General features: G+C 58.5%; 1 pseudogene; it reads left to right on the top strand.

Moving 5' to 3' along the window:
• Nucleotides 1-18,663: 18,663 nt before the first annotated feature.
• Nucleotides 18,664-19,538, top strand: LOC147038699 (18S ribosomal RNA; annotated as a pseudogene; the record flags this gene model as incomplete).

Raw genomic sequence — 19,538 nt, forward strand, 5'->3', positions numbered from 1 at the left:
AGCACCAGAGCTCCATAGCTCCATAGCACCAGAGCTCCATAGCTCCATAGCACCAGAGCTCCATAGCTCCATAGCACCAGAGCTCCATAGCTCCATAGCACCAGAGCTCCATAGCTCCATAGCACCAGAGCTCCATAGCTCCATAGCACCAGAGCTCCATAGCTCCATAGCACCAGAGCTCCATAGCTCCATAGCACCAGAGCTCCATAGCTCCATAGCACCAGAGCTCCATAGCTCCATAGCACCAGAGCTCCATAGCTCCATAGCTCCAGCCTGGGTGGCTGGTGGCTCCATAGCTCCATACTTCCATAGCTCCAGTCAGAGAGTTGGCTAAAATTGCACTAAGTGCGAAAGCCCATTCATTTACAACGGCGTGTCCACAAGGCGGCGACATTTCCCCGTTACCGGTGGCTGCGCGGCGGGTGAGTGACAGAGCTTATCCGAGCGGCTGGAACTCTGCGCCGGCGTGGTCGAGCGTGAGGCCTCGGCCCTTTGGCTGCCTGGTACCTAAAACACTTCCATTGATCCAGCCACGGAGGGTGCTGGCTGGTGGCTCCATAGCTCCATACCTCCAGAGCTCCAGAGCTCCATAGCACCAGAGCTCCATAGCTCCATAGCACCAGAGCTCCATAGCACCAGAGCTCCATAGCTCCATAGCACCAGAGCTCCATAGCTCCATAGCACCAGAGCTCCATAGCTCCATAGCACCAGAGCTCCATAGCTCCATAGCTCCATAGCACCAGAGCTCCATAGCTCCATAGCACCAGAGCTCCATAGCTCCATAGCACCAGAGCTCCATAGCTCCATAGCTCCATAGCACCAGAGCTCCATAGCTCCATAGCACCAGAGCTTCATAGCTCCATAGCACCAGAGCTCCATAGCTCCATAGCACCAGAGCTCCATAGCTCCATAGCACCAGAGCTCCATAGCTCCATAGCACCAGAGCTCCATAGCTCCAGGGCTCCATAGCTCCATACCTCCAGAGCTCCATAGCTCCAGCCTGGGTGGCTGGTGGCTCCATAGCTCCATACTTCCATAGCTCCAGTCAGAGAGTTGGCGAAAATTGCACTAAGTGCGAAAGCCCATTCATTTACAACGGCGTGTCCGCCAGGCGGCGACATTTCCCCGTTACCGGTGGCTGCGCGGCGGGTGAGTGACAGAGCTTATCCGAGCGGCTGGAACTCTGCGCCGGCGTGGTCGAGCGTGAGGCCCCGGCCCTTTGGCTGCCTGGTACCTAAAACACTTCCATTGATCCAGCCACGGAGGGTGCTGGCTGGTGGCTCCATAGCTCCATAGCTCCATAGCACCAGAGCTCCATAGCTCCATAGCACCAGAGCTCCATAGCTCCATAGCACCAGAGCTCCATAGCTCCATAGCACCAGAGCTCCATAGCTCCATAGCTCCATAGCTCCAGGGCTCCATAGCTCCAGGGCTCCATAGCTCCAGGGCTCCATAGCTCCAGGGCTCCAGGGCTCCATAGCTCCATACCTCCAGAGCTCCATAGCACCAGAGCTCCATAGCTCCATAGCTCCATACCTCCAGAGCTCCATAGCACCAGAGCTCCATGGCTCCATAGCTCCAGCCTGGGTGGCTGGTGGCTCCATAGCTCCATACTTCCATAGCTCCAGTCAGAGAGTTGGCGAAAATTGCACTAAGTGCGAAAGCCCATTCATTTACAACGGCGTGTCCGCCAGGCGGCGACATTTCCCCGTTACCGGTGGCTGCGCGGCGGGTGAGTGACAGAGCTTATCCGAGCGGCTGGAACTCTGCGCCGGCGTGGTCGAGCGTGAGGCCTCGGCCCTTTGGCTGCCTGGTACCTAAAACACTTCCATTGATCCAGCCACGGAGGGTGCTGGCTGGTGGCTCCATAGCTCCATACCTCCAGAGCTCCAGAGCTCCATAGCACCAGAGCTCCATAGCTCCATAGCACCAGAGCTCCATAGCACCAGAGCTCCATAGCTCCATAGCACCAGAGCTCCATAGCTCCATAGCACCAGAGCTCCATAGCTCCATAGCACCAGAGCTCCATAGCTCCATAGCTCCATAGCACCAGAGCTCCATAGCTCCATAGCACCAGAGCTCCATAGCTCCATAGCACCAGAGCTCCATAGCTCCATAGCACCAGAGCTCCATAGCTCCATAGCACCAGAGCTCCATAGCTCCATAGCACCAGAGCTCCAGAGCTCCATAGCTCCATAGCACCAGAGCTCCATAGCTCCATAGCACCAGAGCTCCATAGCACCAGAGCTCCATAGCTCCATAGCACCAGAGCTCCATAGCTCCATAGCACCAGCTCCATAGCTCCATAGCACCAGAGCTCCATAGCTCCATAGCACCAGAGCTCCATAGCTCCATAGCACCAGAGCTCCATAGCTCCATAGCACCAGAGCTCCATAGCTCCATAGCACCAGAGCTCCATAGCTCCATAGCTCCAGGGCTCCATAGCTCCAGGGCTCCAGGGCTCCATAGCTCCAGGGCTCCATAGCTCCAGGGCTCCAGGGCTCCATAGCTCCATACCTCCAGAGCTCCATAGCTCCATACTTCCAGAGCTCCAGAGCTCCATAGCACCAGAGCTCCAGAGCTCCATAGCTCCATAGCACCAGAGCTCCATAGCACCAGAGCTCCATAGCTCCAGCCTGGGTGGCTGGTGGCTCCATAGCTCCATACTTCCATAGCTCCAGTCAGAGAGTTGGCGAAAATTGCACTAAGTGCGAAAGCCCATTCATTTACAAGGGCGTGTCCACAAGGCGGCGACATTTCCCCGTTACCGGTGGCTGCGCGGCAGGAGAGTGACAGAGCTTATCCGAGCGGCTGGAACTCTGCGCCGGCGTGGTCGAACGGCTGGCCTCGGTAGTTGAGGTACCAGGGGTGGGCCGGGGAGCTCCAGGCGGGTCTTGTGAGAGAGTGAAGCCGAGCGGCTGGAACTCTGGGCCGGCCTGGTCGAGCGGCTGGCCTCGGTAGTTGAGGTACCAGGGGCGGGCTGGGGAGCTCCAGGCGGGGCTTGTGAGAGAGTGAAGCCGAGCGGCTGGAACTCTGGGCCGGCGTGGTTGAGCCACGGAGGGTGCTGGCTGGTGGCTCCATAGCTCCATAGCTCCATAGCTCCATACTTCCATAGCTCCATACTTCCATAGCTCCAGACTTCCATAGCTCCATAGCTCCATAGCTCCATAGCTCCATAGCTCCATAGCACCAGAGCTCCAGAGCTCCATAGCACCAGAGCTCCAGAGCTCCATAGCTCCATAGCTCCATAGCCCCAGAGCTCCATAGCTCCATAGCTCCATAGCTCCAGAGCTCCATACTTCCATAGCTCCAGAGCTCCAGCCTGTCTGGTGGCTCCATAGCTCCATAGCTCCATACTTGCAGCCACGGAGCTGGCGAAAATTGCACTAAGTGCGAAAGCCCATTCATTTACAACGGCGTGTCCACAAGGCGGCGACATTTCCCCGTTACCGGTGGCTGCTTAGCGGGAGAGTGACAGAGCTTATCCGAGCGGCTGGAACTCTGGGCCGGCCTGGTCGAGCGGCTGGCCTCGGTAGTTGAGGTACCAGGGGCGGGCTGGGGAGCTCCAGGCGGGGCTTGTGAGAGAGTGTAGCCGAGCGGCTGGAACTCTGGGCCGGCGTGGTTGAGCAGCATGCCCGCGGAGGTGGCTCTTCCATAGGCACGGAGGGTGCTGGAGCTCCACACTTCCCTAGGCACGGAGGGTGCTGGAGCTCCACACTTCCATAGGCAGGGAGGGTGCTGGAGCTCCACACTTCCATAGGCAGGGAGGGTGCTGGAGCTCCACACTTCCATAGGCAGGGAGGGTGCTGGAGCTCCACACTTCCATAGGCAGGGAGGGTGCTGGAGCTCCACACTTCCATAGGCAGGGAGGGTGCTGGAGCTCCACACTTCCATAGGCAGGGAGGGTGCTGGAGCTCCACACTTCCATAGGCAGGGAGGGTGCTGGAGCTCCACACTTCCATAGGCAGGGAGGGTGCTGGAGCTCCACACTTCCATAGGCAGGGAGGGTGCTGGAGCTCCACACTTCCATAGGCAGGGAGGGTGCTGGAGCTCCACACTTCCATAGGCAGGGAGGGTGCTGGAGCTCCACACTTCCATAGGCAGGGAGGGTGCTGGAGCTCCACACTTCCATAGGCAGGGAGGGTGCTGGAGCTCCACACTTCCATAGGCAGGGAGGGTGCTGGAGCTCCACACTTCCATAGGCAGGGAGGGTGCTGGAGCTCCACACTTCCATAGGCAGGGAGGGTGCTGGAGCTCCACACTTCCATAGGCAGGGAGGGTGCTGGAGCTCCACACTTCCATAGGCAGGGAGGGTGCTGGAGCTCCACACTTCCATAGGCAGGGAGGGTGCTGGAGCTCCACACTTCCATAGGCAGGGAGGGTGCTGGAGCTCCACACTTCCATAGGCAGGGAGGGTGCTGGAGCTCCACACTTCCATAGGCAGGGAGGGTGCTGGAGCTCCACACTTCCATAGGCAGGGAGGGTGCTGGAGCTCCACACTTCCATAGGCAGGGAGGGTGCTGGAGCTCCACACTTCCATAGGCAGGGAGGGTGCTGGAGCTCCACACTTCCATAGGCAGGGAGGGTGCTGGAGCTCCACACTTCCATAGGCAGGGAGGGTGCTGGCACATCCACACTTCCAGCCACTGCATGCTGGCACTTCCACCTTGCTTGCTAAGTCGGCGTGATCTTGCCCAAAAAGTCCCTCCTCACCTCCAGCTGGAAGTGGAAAAAAATCCTCCACCTGCTTGGCCGAGGTTCTGGAAGCCAGCAGCTCGCAGAATGTTGCCAAAGTTTCACTGGAAGGAAAAGAAAAGAGAAGACCGAGTGCGCATTTCACCTACCGCCGAATGTCCACAAGAGGGAAGTGTCACTCCGTCGCAGAATCTGCGCCGACGCACTCGGCACCCTTCGAATTTATGGTGCCGGTGCGGGTGTTCTGGGTGCAAAAAGGCCGCCCAAGTGGTAGAAAAAAATCAGACTTCGTCTCTTAGGTCGAAATTAATGCCAAGTTTTGAAATGCGCTGGCAGGGGTGGACCAGGGCCCGTTAGAAGTGCTTAGCCGAGGTCCTGGAAGCCTAACCCGGCGTGATCTTGTGCAAAAAGCCGCTGCTGAGCTCCAGCTGGAAGTGTAAAAAGAACCGGGCTGGATCAAAAAAAGAACCGGGCGGCCCGTTAAAATTGCTTAGCCGAGGTCCTGGAACCATAACCCGGCGTGATCTTGTGCAAAAAGCCGCTGCTGAGCTCCAGCTGGAAGTGTAAAAAGAACCGGGCTGGTTCAAAAAAAGAACCGGGCGACCCGTTAGAAGTGCTTAGCCGAGGTCCTGGAAGCCTAACCCGGCGTGATCTTGTGCAAAAAGCCGCTGCTGAGCTCCAGCTGGAAGTGGAAAAAGAACCGGGCTGGATCAAAAAAGAACCGGGCGACCCGTTAAAATTGCTTAGCCGAGGTCCTGGAAGCCTAACACGGCGTGATCTTGTGCAAAAAGCCGCTCCCGAGCTCCAGCTGGAAGTGTAAAAAGAACCAGGCTGGATAAAAAAAAAGAACCGGGCTGGATCAAAAAAAGAACCGGGCGACCCGTTAAAATTGCTTAGCCGAGGTCCTGGAAGCCTAACACGGCGTGATCTTGTGCAAAAAGCCGCTCCCGAGCTCCAGCTGGAAGTGTAAAAAGAACCGGGCTGGATAAAAAAAGAACCGGGCTGGATCAAAAAAAGAACCGGGCGACCCGTTAAAATTGCTTAGCCGAGGTCCTGGAAGCCTAACACGGCGTGTTCTTGTGCAAAAAGCCGCTCCCGAGCTCCAGCTGGAAGTGTAAAAAGAACCGGGCTGGATAAAAAAAGAACCGGGCTGGATCAAAAAAGAACCGGGCGACCCGTTAAAATTGCTTAGCCGAGGTCCTGGAAGCCTAACACGGCGTGTTGTTGTGCAAAAAGCCGCTCCCGAGCTCCAGCTGGAAGTGTAAAAAGAACCAGGCTGGATAAAAAAAAGAACCGGGCTGGATCAAAAAAAGAACCGGGCGACCCGTTAAAATTGCTTAGCCGAGGTCCTGGAAGCCTAACACGGCGTGATCTTGTGCAAAAAGCCGCTCCCGAGCTCCAGCTGGAAGTGTAAAAAGAACCGGGCTGGATAAAAAAAAAGAACCGGGCTGGATCAAAAAAGAACCGGGCGACCCGTTAAAATTGCTGAGCCGAGGTCCTGGAAGCCTAACACGGCGTGATCTTGTGCAAAAAGCCGCTCCCGAGCTCCAGCTGGAAGTGTAAAAAGAACCGGGCTGGATAAAAAAAGAACCGGGCTGGATCAAAAAAAGAACCGGGCGACCCGTTAAAATTGCTTAGCCGAGGTCCTGGAAGCCTAACACGGCGTGTTCTTGTGCAAAAAGCCGCTCCCGAGCTCCAGCTGGAAGTGTAAAAAGAACCGGGCTGGATAAAAAAAGAACCGGGCTGGATCAAAAAAGAACCGGGCGACCCGTTAAAATTGCTTAGCCGAGGTCCTGGAAGCCTAACACGGCGTGTTGTTGTGCAAAAAGCCGCTCCCGAGCTCCAGCTGGAAGTGTAAAAAGAACCAGGCTGGATAAAAAAAAGAACCGGGCTGGATCAAAAAAAGAACCGGGCGACCCGTTAAAATTGCTGAGCCGAGGTCCTGGAAGCCTAACACGGCGTGATCTTGTGCAAAAAGCCGCTCCCGAGCTCCAGCTGGAAGTGTAAAAAGAACCGGGCTGGATAAAAAAAAAGAACCGGGCTGGATCAAAAAAAGAACCGGGCGACCCGTTAAAATTGCTGAGCCGAGGTCCTGGAAGCCTAACACGGCGTGATCTTGTGCAAAAAGCCGCTCCCGAGCTCCAGCTGGAAGTGTAAAAAGAACCGGGCTGGATAAAAAAAGAACCGGGCTGGATCAAAAAAAGAACCGGGCGACCCGTTAAAATTGCTTAGCCGAGGTCCTGGAAGCCTAACACGGCGTGATCTTGTGCAAAAAGCCGCTCCCGAGCTCCAGCTGGAAGTGTAAAAAGAACCGGGCTGGATAAAAAAAGAACCGGGCTGGATCAAAAAAGAACCGGGCGACCCGTTAAAATTGCTTAGCCGAGGTCCTGGAAGCCTAACACGGCGTGTTGTTGTGCAAAAAGCCGCTCCCGAGCTCCAGCTGGAAGTGTAAAAAGAACCAGGCTGGATAAAAAAAAGAACCGGGCTGGATCAAAAAAGAACCGGGCGACCCGTTAAAATTGCTGAGCCGAGGTCCTGGAAGCCTAACACGGCGTGATCTTGTGCAAAAAGCCGCTCCCGAGCTCCAGCTGGAAGTGTAAAAAGAACCGGGCTGGATAAAAAAAGAACCGGGCTGGATCAAAAAAAGAACCGGGCGACCCGTTAAAATTGCTTAGCCGAGGTCCTGGAAGCCTAACACGGCGTGATCTTGTGCAAAAAGCCGCTGCCGAGCTCCAGCTGGAAGTGTAAAAAGAACCGGGCTGGATAAAAAAAGAACCGGGCTGGATCAAAAAAAGAACCGGGCGACCCGTTAAAATTGCTTAGCCGAGGTCCTGGAAGCCTAACCCGGCGTGATCTTGCCCGAAATTCGGCCTCTATACTTCCATTTTAGGTACCAGGCGCTCATAGTGTGTTGGTCCCACTAGTCAGTGTACTGGTCCCACTCGCTAGTGTACTGGTCCCCCTAGTCAGTGTACTCATCCAGTTACCCCCCGTTTTCCAAAACACCATCGGCACGTATAAGGGGGGGACTCCTGAGAGAGATGAGGTATATGGCAGCGCAACACCAATCCGCTCCGCGCTGGTTCCCATGTCGGCTACGGATGAATAAAACCAGCCTGTCCCCCCTGGAGCTCACGAGACACGGAATTTTTTCTAAGTGCCAACGGCTCTTCCGAGCAAACGTGTCCGCTCCGGCTGGTTCCCCCGTCGGCCTCGAATGACGAAAAATGCCGGTCTCCGCCCGGAGCTCATGACAAACGAAAAATTTTCTAAGTGCCAACGGCACTAGCGAGCGAATGTGTCCGCTCGGCGCTGGTTCCCGGGTCGAACCCGGAAGACGAAAAACGCCGGTCCTCGCCCGGAGCTCATGACAAACGAAAAATTTTCTAAGTGCCAACGGCACTAGCGAGCGAATGTGTCCGCTCGGCGCTGGTTCCCGGGTCGAACCCGGAAGACGAAAAACGCCGGTCCTCGCCCGGAGCTCATGACAAACGAAAAATTTTCTAAGTGCCAACGGCACTAGCGAGCGAATGTGTCCGCTCGGTGCTGGTTCCCGGGTCGAACCCGGAAGACGAAAAACGCCGGTCTCCGCCCGGAGCTCATGACAAACGAAAAATTTTCTAAGTGCCAACGGCACTAGCGAGCGAATGTGTCCGCTCGGCGCTGGTTCCCGGGTCGAACCCGGAAGACGAAAAACGCCGGTCTCCGCCCGGAGCTCATGACAAACGAAAAATTTTCTAAGTGCCAACGGCACTAGCGAGCGAATGTGTCCGCTCGGCGCTGGTTCCCGGGTCGAACCCGGAAGACGAAAAACGCCGGTCCTCGCCCGGAGCTCATGACAAACGAAAAATTTTCTAAGTGCCAACGGCACTAGCGAGCGAATGTGTCCGCTCGGCGCTGGTTCCCGGGTCGAACCCGGAAGACGAAAAACGCCGGTCCTCGCCCGGAGCTCATGACAAACGAAAAATTTTCTAAGTGCCAACGGCACTAGCGAGCGAATGTGTCCGCTCGGCGCTGGTTCCCGGGTCGAACCCGGAAGACGAAAAACGCCGGTCCTCGCCCGGAGCTCATGACAAACGAAAAATTTTCTAAGTGCCAACGGCACTAGCGAGCGAATGTGTCCGCTCGGCGCTGGTTCCCGGGTCGAACCCGGAAGACGAAAAACGCCGGTCTCCGCCCGGAGCTCATGACAAACGAAAAATTTTCTAAGTGCCAACGGCACTAGCGAGCGAATGTGTCCGCTCGGCGCTGGTTCCCGGGTCGGACCCGGAAGACGAAAAACGCCGGTCTCCGCCCGGAGCTCATGACAAACGAAAAATTTTCTAAGTGCCAACGGCACTAGCGAGCGAATGTGTCCGCTCGGCGCTGGTTCCCGGGTCGAACCCGGAAGACGAAAAACGCCGGTCTCCGCCCGGAGCTCATGACAAACGAAAAATTTTCTAAGTGCCAACGGCACTAGCGAGCGAATGTGTCCGCTCGGCGCTGGTTCCCGGGTCGGACCCGGAAGACGAAAAACGCCGGTCCTCGCCTGGAGGTCCCAGCAAAATCGGCGAAAAAACGACTAAGTGTCAACTTTCGAAAAAACGGCTAAGTGTCGACTTTCGAAAAAACGGCTAAGTGTCAACTTTCGAAAAAACGGCTAAGTGTCAACTTTCGAAAAAACGACTAAGTGCCCACGGCTCTGCGGGGCTTGTGAGTCCGCCCCGCGCCGGTTCGGCGGTCGGCCTCAAAAAGCAAAAAATCAGCCTCTCTCCCTGGAGCTCACCAAAAATTTGTCGAAATTTTTCTAAGTTCTCCTCGAGGTACCAGGGGGTGAGGTACCCGGGCTAAGGTGCAGTACCTTTTTTGGTCTTCAGGTGCGCCAGAGTACAATGAAATGGTCCCAGTAGTCAGTGTACTCATCGACTTTCCCCCCGTTTTCCAAAGCACCTCGTTTACGAGTATGGAGGAGATGGTGCTGGTCTCCCCACGGCGTCGGACACGCCATCCTCGACAGCACAAGGTCGGATAGAAGACCTGGAAAGCGCCGTGGCACGCGCTGGAGGTGGGCACTTTGGCGAAAAAACGACTAAGTGTCAACTTTCGAAAAAACGACTAAGTGTCAACTTTCGAAAAAACGGCTAAGTGTCAACTTTCGAAAAAACGACTAAGTGTCACCTCTCTGAAAAAATGGCAAAGTGTCGCCTCTCTGAAAATTTTCTAAGTGCCCACGGCTCTGCGGGCTCGTGCATCCGAGCCGCGCCGGTTCTGCAACCGGCCTAGAATGACGAAAAATAACGGTCTCCTCCTGGAGCTCACAGCCAATTGTGGCGAAAAAGTGGCAAAGTGCCCACGGCTCTGCGGGCTCGTGCATCCGACCCGCGCCGGTTCTGCAGCCGGCCTAGAATGACGAAAAATAACGGTCTCCTCCTGGAGCTCACAGCCAACTTGGCAAAAAGTTTCTAAGTGCCCACGGCCCTGCCGAGCTTTGGCGTCCGCCCAGCGCCGGTTCCGCAGTCGGCCTCCAATGACGAAAAATAACGGTCTCCTCCTGGAGCTCACAGCCAACTTGGCAAAAAGTTTCTAAGTGCCCACGGCCCTGCCGAGCTTTGGCGTCCGCCCAGCGCCGGTTCCGCAGTCGGCCTCGAATGACGAAAAATAACGGTCTCCTCCTGGAGCTCACAGCCAACTTGGCAAAAAGTTTCTAAGTGCCCACGGCCCTGCCGAGCTTTGGCGTCCGCCCAGCGCCGGTTCCGCAGTCGGCCTCGAATGACGAAAAATAACGGTCTCCTCCTGGAGCTCACAGCCAACTTGGCAAAAAGTTTCTAAGTGCCCACGGCCCTGCCGAGCTTTGGCGTCCGCCCAGCGCCGGTTCCGCAGTCGGCCTCGAATGACGAAAAATAACGGTCTCCTCCTGGAGCTCACAGCCAACTTGGCAAAAAGTTTCTAAGTGCCCACGGCCCTGCCGAGCTTTGGCGTCCGCCCAGCGCCGGTTCCGCAGTCGGCCTCGAATGACGAAAAATAACGGTCTCCTCCTGGAGCTCACAGCCAACTTGGCAAAAAGTTTCTAAGTGCCCACGGCCCTGCCGAGCTTTGGCGTCCGCCCAGCGCCGGTTCCGCAGTCGGCCTCGAATGACGAAAAATAACGGTCTCCTCCTGGAGCTCACAGCCAACTTGGCAAAAAGTTTCTAAGTGCCCACGGCCCTGCCGAGCTTTGGCGTCCGCCCAGCGCCGGTTCCGCAGTCGGCCTCGAATGACGAAAAATAACGGTCTCCTCCTGGAGCTCACAGCCAACTTGGCAAAAAGTTTCTAAGTGCCCACGGCCCTGCCGAGCTTTGGCGTCCGCCCAGCGCCGGTTCCGCAGTCGGCCTCGAATGACGAAAAATAACGGTCTCCTCCTGGAGCTCACAGCCAACTTGGCAAAAAGTTTCTAAGTGCCCACGGCCCTGCCGAGCTTTGGCGTCCGCCCAGCGCCGGTTCCGCAGTCGGCCTCGAATGACGAAAAATAACGGTCTCCTCCTGGAGCTCACAGCCAACTTGGCAAAAAGTTTCTAAGTGCCCACGGCCCTGCCGAGCTTTGGCGTCCGCCCAGCGCCGGTTCCGCAGTCGGCCTCGAATGACGAAAAATAACGGTCTCCTCCTGGAGCTCACAGCCAACTTGGCAAAAAGTTTCTAAGTGCCCACGGCCCTGCCGAGCTTTGGCGTCCGCCCAGCGCCGGTTCCGCAGTCGGCCTCGAATGACGAAAAATAACGGTCTCCTCCTGGAGCTCACAGCCAACTTGGCAAAAAGTTTCTAAGTGCCCACGGCCCTGCCGAGCTTTGGCGTCCGCCCAGCGCCGGTTCCGCAGTCGGCCTCGAATGACGAAAAATAACGGTCTCCTCCTGGAGCTCACAGCCAACTTGGCAAAAAGTTTCTAAGTGCCCACGGCCCTGCCGAGCTTTGGCGTCCGCCCAGCGCCGGTTCCGCAGTCGGCCTCGAATGACGAAAAATAACGGTCTCCTCCTGGAGCTCACAGCCAACTTGGCAAAAAGTTTCTAAGTGCCCACGGCCCTGCCGAGCTTTGGCGTCCGCCCAGCGCCGGTTCCGCAGTCGGCCTCGAATGACGAAAAATAACGGTCTCCTCCTGGAGCTCACAGCCAACTTGGCAAAAAGTTTCTAAGTGCCCACGGCCCTGCCGAGCTTTGGCGTCCGCTCAGCGCCGGTTCCGCAGTCGGCCTCGAATGACGAAAAATAACGGTCTCCTCCTGGAGCTCACAGCCAACTTGGCAAAAAGTTTCTAAGTGCCCACGGCCCTGCCGAGCTTTGGCGTCCGCCCAGCGCCGGTTCCGCAGTCGGCCTCGAATGACGAAAAATAACGGTCTCCTCCTGGAGCTCACAGCCAACTTGGCAAAAAGTTTCTAAGTGCCCACGGCCCTGCCGAGCTTTGGCGTCCGCTCAGCGCCGGTTCCGCAGTCGGCCTCGAATGACGAAAAATAACGGTCTCCTCCTGGAGCTCACAGCCAACTTGGCAAAAAGTTTCTAAGTGCCCACGGCCCTGCCGAGCTTTGGCGTCCGCCCAGCGCCGGTTCCGCAGTCGGCCTCGAATGACGAAAAATAACGGTCTCCTCCTGGAGCTCACAGCCAACTTGGCAAAAAGTTTCTAAGTGCCCACGGCCCTGCCGAGCTTTGGCGTCCGCTCAGCGCCGGTTCCGCAGTCGGCCTCGAATGACGAAAAATAACGGTCTCCTCCTGGAGCTCACAGCCAACTTGGCAAAAAGTTTCTAAGTGCCCACGGCCCTGCCGAGCTTTGGCGTCCGCCCAGCGCCGGTTCCGCAGTCGGCCTCGAATGACGAAAAATAACGGTCTCCTCCTGGAGCTCACAGCCAACTTGGCAAAAAGTTTCTAAGTGCCCACGGCCCTGCCGAGCTTTGGCGTCCGCCCAGCGCCGGTTCCGCAGTCGGCCTCGAATGACGAAAAATAACGGTCTCCTCCTGGAGCTCACAGCCAACTTGGCAAAAAGTTTCTAAGTGTCACATCTCTGAAAAAACGGCTAAGTGTCGACTTTCGAAAAAACGGCAAAGTGTCACATCTCTGAAAAAACGGCTAAGTGTCGACTTTCGAAAAAACGGCTAAGTGTCAACTTTCGAAAAAACGGCTAAGTGTCGCCTCTCTGAAAAAACGGCAAAGTGTCAACTTTCGAAAAAACGACAGAGTGTCGCCTCTCTGAAAAAACGACTAAGTGTCGACTCTGAGAAAATGGCAAAGTGCCCACGGCTCTGCGGGCTCGTGCATCCGACCCGCGCCGGTTCCCCAGCCGGCCTGAAATAAGGCAAAACCAGCCTCTCCGCCTGGAGCTCAGAGCCAACTTGGCGAATATTTTCTAAGTGCCCACGGCTCTGCGTGGCTACGGCGTCTGCCCAGCGCCGGTTCCTGGGTCGAACCCCGAGGACGAGGAATGCCGGTCTCCGCCTGGAGGTCCCAGCTTAATCGGCGAAAATTTTCTAAGTGCCCACGGCTCTGCCGGGCTCGTGCATCCGACCCGCGCCGGTTCCCCAGCCGGCCTGAAATAAGGCAAAACCAGGCTCTCCCCCTGGAGCTCAGAGCCAATTGTGGCGAAAAAACGACTAAGTGTCAACTTTCGAAAAAACGACTAAGTGTCAACTTTCCAAAAAAACGGCTAAGTGTCGACTTTCGAAAAAACGGCTAAGTGTCAACTTTCGAAAAAACGACTAAGTGTCGCCTCTGAAAAAACGACTAAGTGTCGCCTCTCTGAAAAAACGACTAAGTGCCCACGGCTCTGCGGGGCTTGTGAGTCCGCCCCGCGCCGGTTCGGCGGTCGGCCTCAAAAAGCGAAAAATCAGCCTCTCTCCCTGGAGCTCACCAAAAATTTGTCGAAATTTTTCTAAGTTCTCCTCGAGGTACCAGGGGGTGAGGTACCCGGGCTAAGGTGCAGTACCTTTTTTGGTCTTCAGGTGCGCCAGAGTACAATGAAATGGTCCCAGTAGTCAGTGTACTCATCGACTTTCCCCCCGTTTTCCAAAGCACCCCGTTTACGAGTATGGAGGAGATGGTGCTGGTCTCCCCACGGCGTCGGACACGCCGTCCTCGACAGCACAAGGTCGGATAGAAGACCTGAAAAGCGCCGTGGCACGCGCTGGAGGTGTCACTGTGGCGAAAAAGTGACTAAGTGTCAACTTTCGAAAAAACGGCTAAGTGTCAACTTTCGAAAAAACGGCTAAGTGTCAACTTTCGAAAAAACGGCTAAGTGTCAACTTTCGAAAAAACGACTAAGTGTCGCCTCTCTGAAAAAACGGCAAAGTGTCAACTTTCGAAAAAACGACTAAGTGTCAACTTTCGAAAAAACGACTAAGTGTCACCTCTCTGAAAAAATGGCAAAGTGTCAACTGCGAATGTGGTGGTGCATGGAAGGAAGTGGAGGACGGCCGCCTCCTTAAACACAGGCCGAAGAGGAGCGTCAGGGCCGGCTCCTTAAACACGGACCGAGTGTCGCCCTTAACACAGACCAAGCGGAGGACGGCCGCCTCCTTAAACACAGGCCGGAGAGGAGCGTCAGGGCCAGGCTCCTCAAACATGGACCGAGTGTCGCCCTTAACACGGACCAAGGGGAGGACGGCCGCCTCCTTAAACACAGGCCGGAGAGGAGCGTCAGGGCCAGGCTCCTCAAACATGGACCGAGTGTCGCCCTTAACACGGACCAAGGGGAGGACGGCCGCCTCCTTAAACACAGGCCGGAGAGGAGCGTCAGGGCCAGGCTCCTCAAACATGGACCGAGTGTCGCCCTTAACACAGACCAAGGGGAGGACGGCCGCCTCCTTAAACACAGGCCGGAGAGGAGCGTCAGGGCCAGGCTCCTCAAACATGGACCGAGTGTCGCCCTTAACACAGACCAAGGGGAGGACGGCCGCCTCCTTAAACACAGGCCGGAGAGGAGCGTCAGGGCCAGGCTCCTCAAACATGGACCGAGTGTCGCCCTTAACACGGACCAAGGGGAGGACGGCCGCCTCCTTAAACACAGGCCGGAGAGGAGCGTCAGGGCCAGGCTCCTCAAACATGGACCGAGTGTCGCCCTTAACACGGACCAAGGGGAGGACGGCCGCCTCCTTAAACACAGGCCGGAGAGGAGCGTCAGGGCCAGGCTCCTCAAACATGGACAGAGTGTCGCCCTTAACACAGACCAAGCGGAGGACGGCCGCCTCCCTAAATACAGGCCGAACCGGAGCGCGAGTGTCGCTCCTTAAACACGGACCGAGTGGAGGACGGCCGCCTCCTTAAACACAGGCCGAACAAAATGACACAAAGTGTCAACTGCGAATGTTGTCCATCCAAGGAAGGAGCGTGATGCCCGGCCGGCTCCTTAAACACAGGCCGAGAGTCGCCCCGGACGGTCCGCCTCGCGGCGCCCGTCTGCTCGGATAAAATGACACAAAGTGTCAACTACGAATGTTGTCCATCCAAGGAGGGAGCGTGATGCCCGGCCGGCTCCGAAAACACAGGCCGAGAGTCGCCCCGGACGGTCCGCCTCGCGGCGCCCGTCTGCTCGGATAAAATGACACAAAGTGTCAACTGCGAATGTTGTCCATCCAAGGAAGGAGCGTGATGCCCGGCCGGCTCCTTAAACACAGGCCGAGAGTCGCCCCGGACGGTCCGCCTCGCGGCGCCCGCCCGCTCGGATAAAATGACACAAAGTGTCAACTACGAATGTTGTCCATCCAAGGAAGGAGCGTGATGCCCGGCCGGCTCCTTAAACACAGGCCGAGAGTCGCCCCGGACGGTCGCCTCGCGGCGCCCGTCTGCTCGGATAAAATGACACAAAGTGTCAACTACGAATGTTGTCCATCCAAGGAGGGAGCGTGATGCCCGGCCGGCTCCGAAAACACAGGCCGAGAGTCGCCCCGGACGGTCCGCCTCGCGGCGCCCGTCTGCTCGGATAAAATGACACAAAGTGTCAACTGCGAATGTTGTCCATCCAAGGAAGGAGCGTGATGCCCGGCCGGCTCCTTAAACACAGGCCGAGAGTCGCCCCGGACGGTCGCCTCGCGGCGCCCGTCTGCTCGGATAAAATGACACAAAGTGTCAACTACGAATGTTGTCCATCCAAGGAGGGAGCGTGATGCCCGGCCGGCTCCGAAAACACAGGCCGAGAGTCGCCCCGGACGGTCCGCCTCGCGGCGCCCGTCTGCTCGGATAAAATGACACAAAGTGTCAACTGCGAATGTTGTCCATCCAAGGAAGGAGCGTGATGCCCGGCCGGCTCCTTAAACACAGGCCGAGAGTCGCCCCGGACGGTCCGCCTCGCGGCGCCCGCCCGCTCGGATAAAATGACACAAAGTGTCAACTACGAATGTTGTCCATCCAAGGAAGGAGCGTGATGCCCGGCCGGCTCCTTAAACACAGGCCGAGAGTCGCCCCGGACGGTCGCCTCGCGGCGCCCGTCTGCTCGGATAAAATGACACAAAGTGTCAACTACGAATGTTGTCCATCCAAGGAGGGAGCGTGATGCCCGGCCGGCTCCGAAAACACAGGCCGAGAGTCGCCCCGGACGGTCCGCCTCGCGGCGCCCGTCTGCTCGGATAAAATGACACAAAGTGTCAACTGCGAATGTTGTCCATCCAAGGAAGGAGCGTGATGCCCGGCCGGCTCCTTAAACACAGGCCGAGAGTCGCCCCGGACGGTCGCCTCGCGGCGCCCGTCTGCTCGGATAAAATGACACAAAGTGTCAACTACGAATGTTGTCCATCCAAGGAGGGAGCGTGATGCCCGGCCGGCTCCGAAAACACAGGCCGAGAGTCGCCCCGGACGGTCCGCCTCGCGGCGCCCGTCTGCTCGGATAAAATGACACAAAGTGTCAACTGCGAATGTTGTCCATCCAAGGAAGGAGCGTGATGCCCGGCCGGCTCCTTAAACACAGGCCGAGAGTCGCCCCGGACGGTCCGCCTCGCGGCGCCCGCCCGCTCGGATAAAATGACACAAAGTGTCAACTACGAATGTTGTCCATCCAAGGAAGGAGCGTGATGCCCGGCCGGCTCCTTAAACACAGGCCGAGAGTCGCCCCGGACGGTCGCCTCGCGGCGCCCGTCTGCTCGGATAAAATGACACAAAGTGTCAACTACGAATGTTGTCCATCCAAGGAGGGAGCGTGATGCCCGGCCGGCTCCGAAAACACAGGCCGAGATTCGACCCCGGACGGGCCGTCTTCTCCCGGCGCCCGCCCGCGTACGCCCCCCATCCCCGGTCGCCCGTCTGCTCCCGGCGGGCCTCCGAGTACCCCCTCACCCAACTGACCGACTGGCACTCATGACCCGCCTTGGTAGGGCCTCCATCGGCCTCGGCTCGTCCGACGTCGGGTGGACGGTTCCTACCCACTGCGGGTCGCACTCTAGCGCCCCGGCCGCTGCGTGAGCGTGCGCTCCCCGCGCCGCCCCGCAGGCCCCGGCGCGACCGTACTGCGGCGAGACCGAGACGACCCGGTTTGGCATCCATCCCACCTAGCCACGATCCACGGAGGCCGAGCGAGCGGCTGAGTGTCGGGCGCCGCGCGTGCGAGCGTCCGCCGGCCGCGCCGGTCCTTCCGCGAATGTCGTTTCTCAAACCCTCCGGCTTGATAGCGGCGGCACCACGGGAAGCCGTCCACACACACCGTCCGACCTCTATCCGAAAAGCCTTCCCGACCAACCGCGGTCGCGGGGGCGTCTGTCGCTCCGCATCGGGGGGGCGTATGGCTTCCGCGCTACGCGCTGCGGGCTCGGGGGGGCCGCAACGGCTGAGTCTGACTCGGCCGGGGCGCAGCTTCCCTCCCGGCAGTCAGCAATAGTGCCGATCGCGCCTGCCACCAGCCCCCTCCCCGACGGGTTCGTCGGCGCCGGCTGGCCGCCGTCCGCCTTCGTTCCCCGAGGGTTCCCAACCAGCGCCGATCCAACTCCGCATCCTGGCCGCACGCAGTGCGTGCCTCGCGCGGGTAAGTCGCCGGCGCAGCGCCGCAGCTCCCGACCCCCGCGTACGGGAATAGTTGAGGGCCTCAGCGGGCCGCACCGACCGAGTCCGACTCGGGCCGGGGCGCAGATTCCCGCTTGGGTGACCGAACGTTCTCTGCTCGGGCCGGAGGGCCGACGCCCGTCCCCCCCCGTCGTCCCCCACGGACCGCCTCCGAGGCCACTTCGCACGGCTCATCCTCGGCTCCCTACCAATGCTTAATCGATGGGGCCGCCCGGCCGGATTCGCGCCACCCTGTCCACCGCGAGTCTCCCCAGACTAACCCGAGTTACCGCCCAGCTCGCCTAACCTTGCACTCGCTCTGCCAAACGGTCGTGTAGTCGGCGGGCCGTCCTACGGGTCGCCCTCCCTCCCCAAACGCGCGGCGGGATAGCGGCAAGGCGGCGGCGGCGGCCAGCGGCGTCGGGGCGCTCGCACCGGAGAAGAGGCGTCTTACGAGGCCGGGCGCAGCTCCCTCTCGTTTACTTGCTGAGTAGCGGCGCTCGAAGGTTCCGCGGCGAGCGCGGCTCATCCCATTGAATGTCCCTGCACCAGGCTCCATCGAAGGGCCGCCCGGCCGGATTCGCACCCCCCTGTCCACCGCGAAGTCCCCTCGACTAACCCGAGTTACCGCCCAGTTCGCCTAACCTTGCATCGCCCCGCCAAACGAGCGAGTTGTCGGCCGTCCTGCGGGTCGCCACCGGCCCCAAACGTGCGGAGGGATAGCGGCAAGGCGGCGGCGGCGGCCAGCGGCGTCGGGGTCGACCTAGCACCGGAGAAGAGGTGTCTTACGAGGCCGGGCGCAGCTCCTCTCGTTTAGGGGTCCGCGAGGGTCGCATTCGAGGTTCCGCGTCCTCGGCTTCGGCTGCGCCGGGTCCAGCCCGATCCATCTCACCCCGCGGCAGCGTCAGACCACCTAGAGCCCCCGCGAACCGCGGCCGGCGTCCGGAAAACAGTCGCGCGAGCCCCCGCTCCGGCGGGCCGGCGAGCGAGAGGCGCTACCCAGCCACCCTCTCTCCTACCTGGTTGATCCTGCCAGTAGCATATGCTTGTCTCAAAGATTAAGCCATGCAAGTCTAAGTGCACACGGCCCGTACAGCGAAACTGCGAATGGCTCATTAAATCAGTTATGGTTCCTTTGATCGCTCCTCAGTTACTTGGATAACTGTGGCAATTCTAGAGCTAATACATGCAAACGGGCGCCGACCTCCGGGGACGCGCGCATTTATCAGACCCAAAACCCACGCGGTGCCCGGGCGCGCGGGCCCAGGGGTCGCGCCGGCGTTCACGCGCCGCGCCGCGGCCCTCCGCGCGTCCGGCCCGGCCTCCCTTGGTGATCCTCGATAACTTCCAGCCGATCGCCGGCCCTCCGCGGCGGCGACGTCTCATTCGAATGTCTGCCCTATCAACTTTCGATGGTACTTTCTGCGCCTACCATGGTGACAACGGGTAACGGGGAATCAGGGTTCGATTCCGGAGAGGGAGCCTGAGAAACGGCTACCACATCCAAGGAAGGCAGCAGGCGCGCAAATTACCCACTCCCGACACGGGGAGGTAGTGACGAAAAATAACAATACAGGACTCTTTCGAGGCCCTGTAATTGGAATGAGCACAGTCCAAACCCTTGGGCGAGAACCCATTGGAGGGCAAGTCTGGTGCCAGCAAGCCGCGGTAATTCCAGCTCCAATAGCGTATCTTAAAGTTGCTGCAGTTAAAAAGCTCGTAGTTGGACCTCGGGACGCGAGCTGACGGTCCGCCGCGAGGCGTGCACCCGTCTGTCCCGGCCCCTGCCTCTCGGTCCGCCCCCGGGATGCCCTTGACTGGGTGTCCCGCCCGGGGCCCGAAGCGTTTACTTTGAAAAAATTAGAGTGTTCAAAGCAGGCCAGCGCCGCCT

Source organism: Syngnathus leptorhynchus, unplaced genomic scaffold (genome assembly GCF_054491065.1).
Source record: "Syngnathus leptorhynchus isolate UIUO unplaced genomic scaffold, UIUO_Slep HiC_scaffold_43, whole genome shotgun sequence".
Taxonomy (NCBI): domain Eukaryota; kingdom Metazoa; phylum Chordata; class Actinopteri; order Syngnathiformes; family Syngnathidae; genus Syngnathus; species Syngnathus leptorhynchus.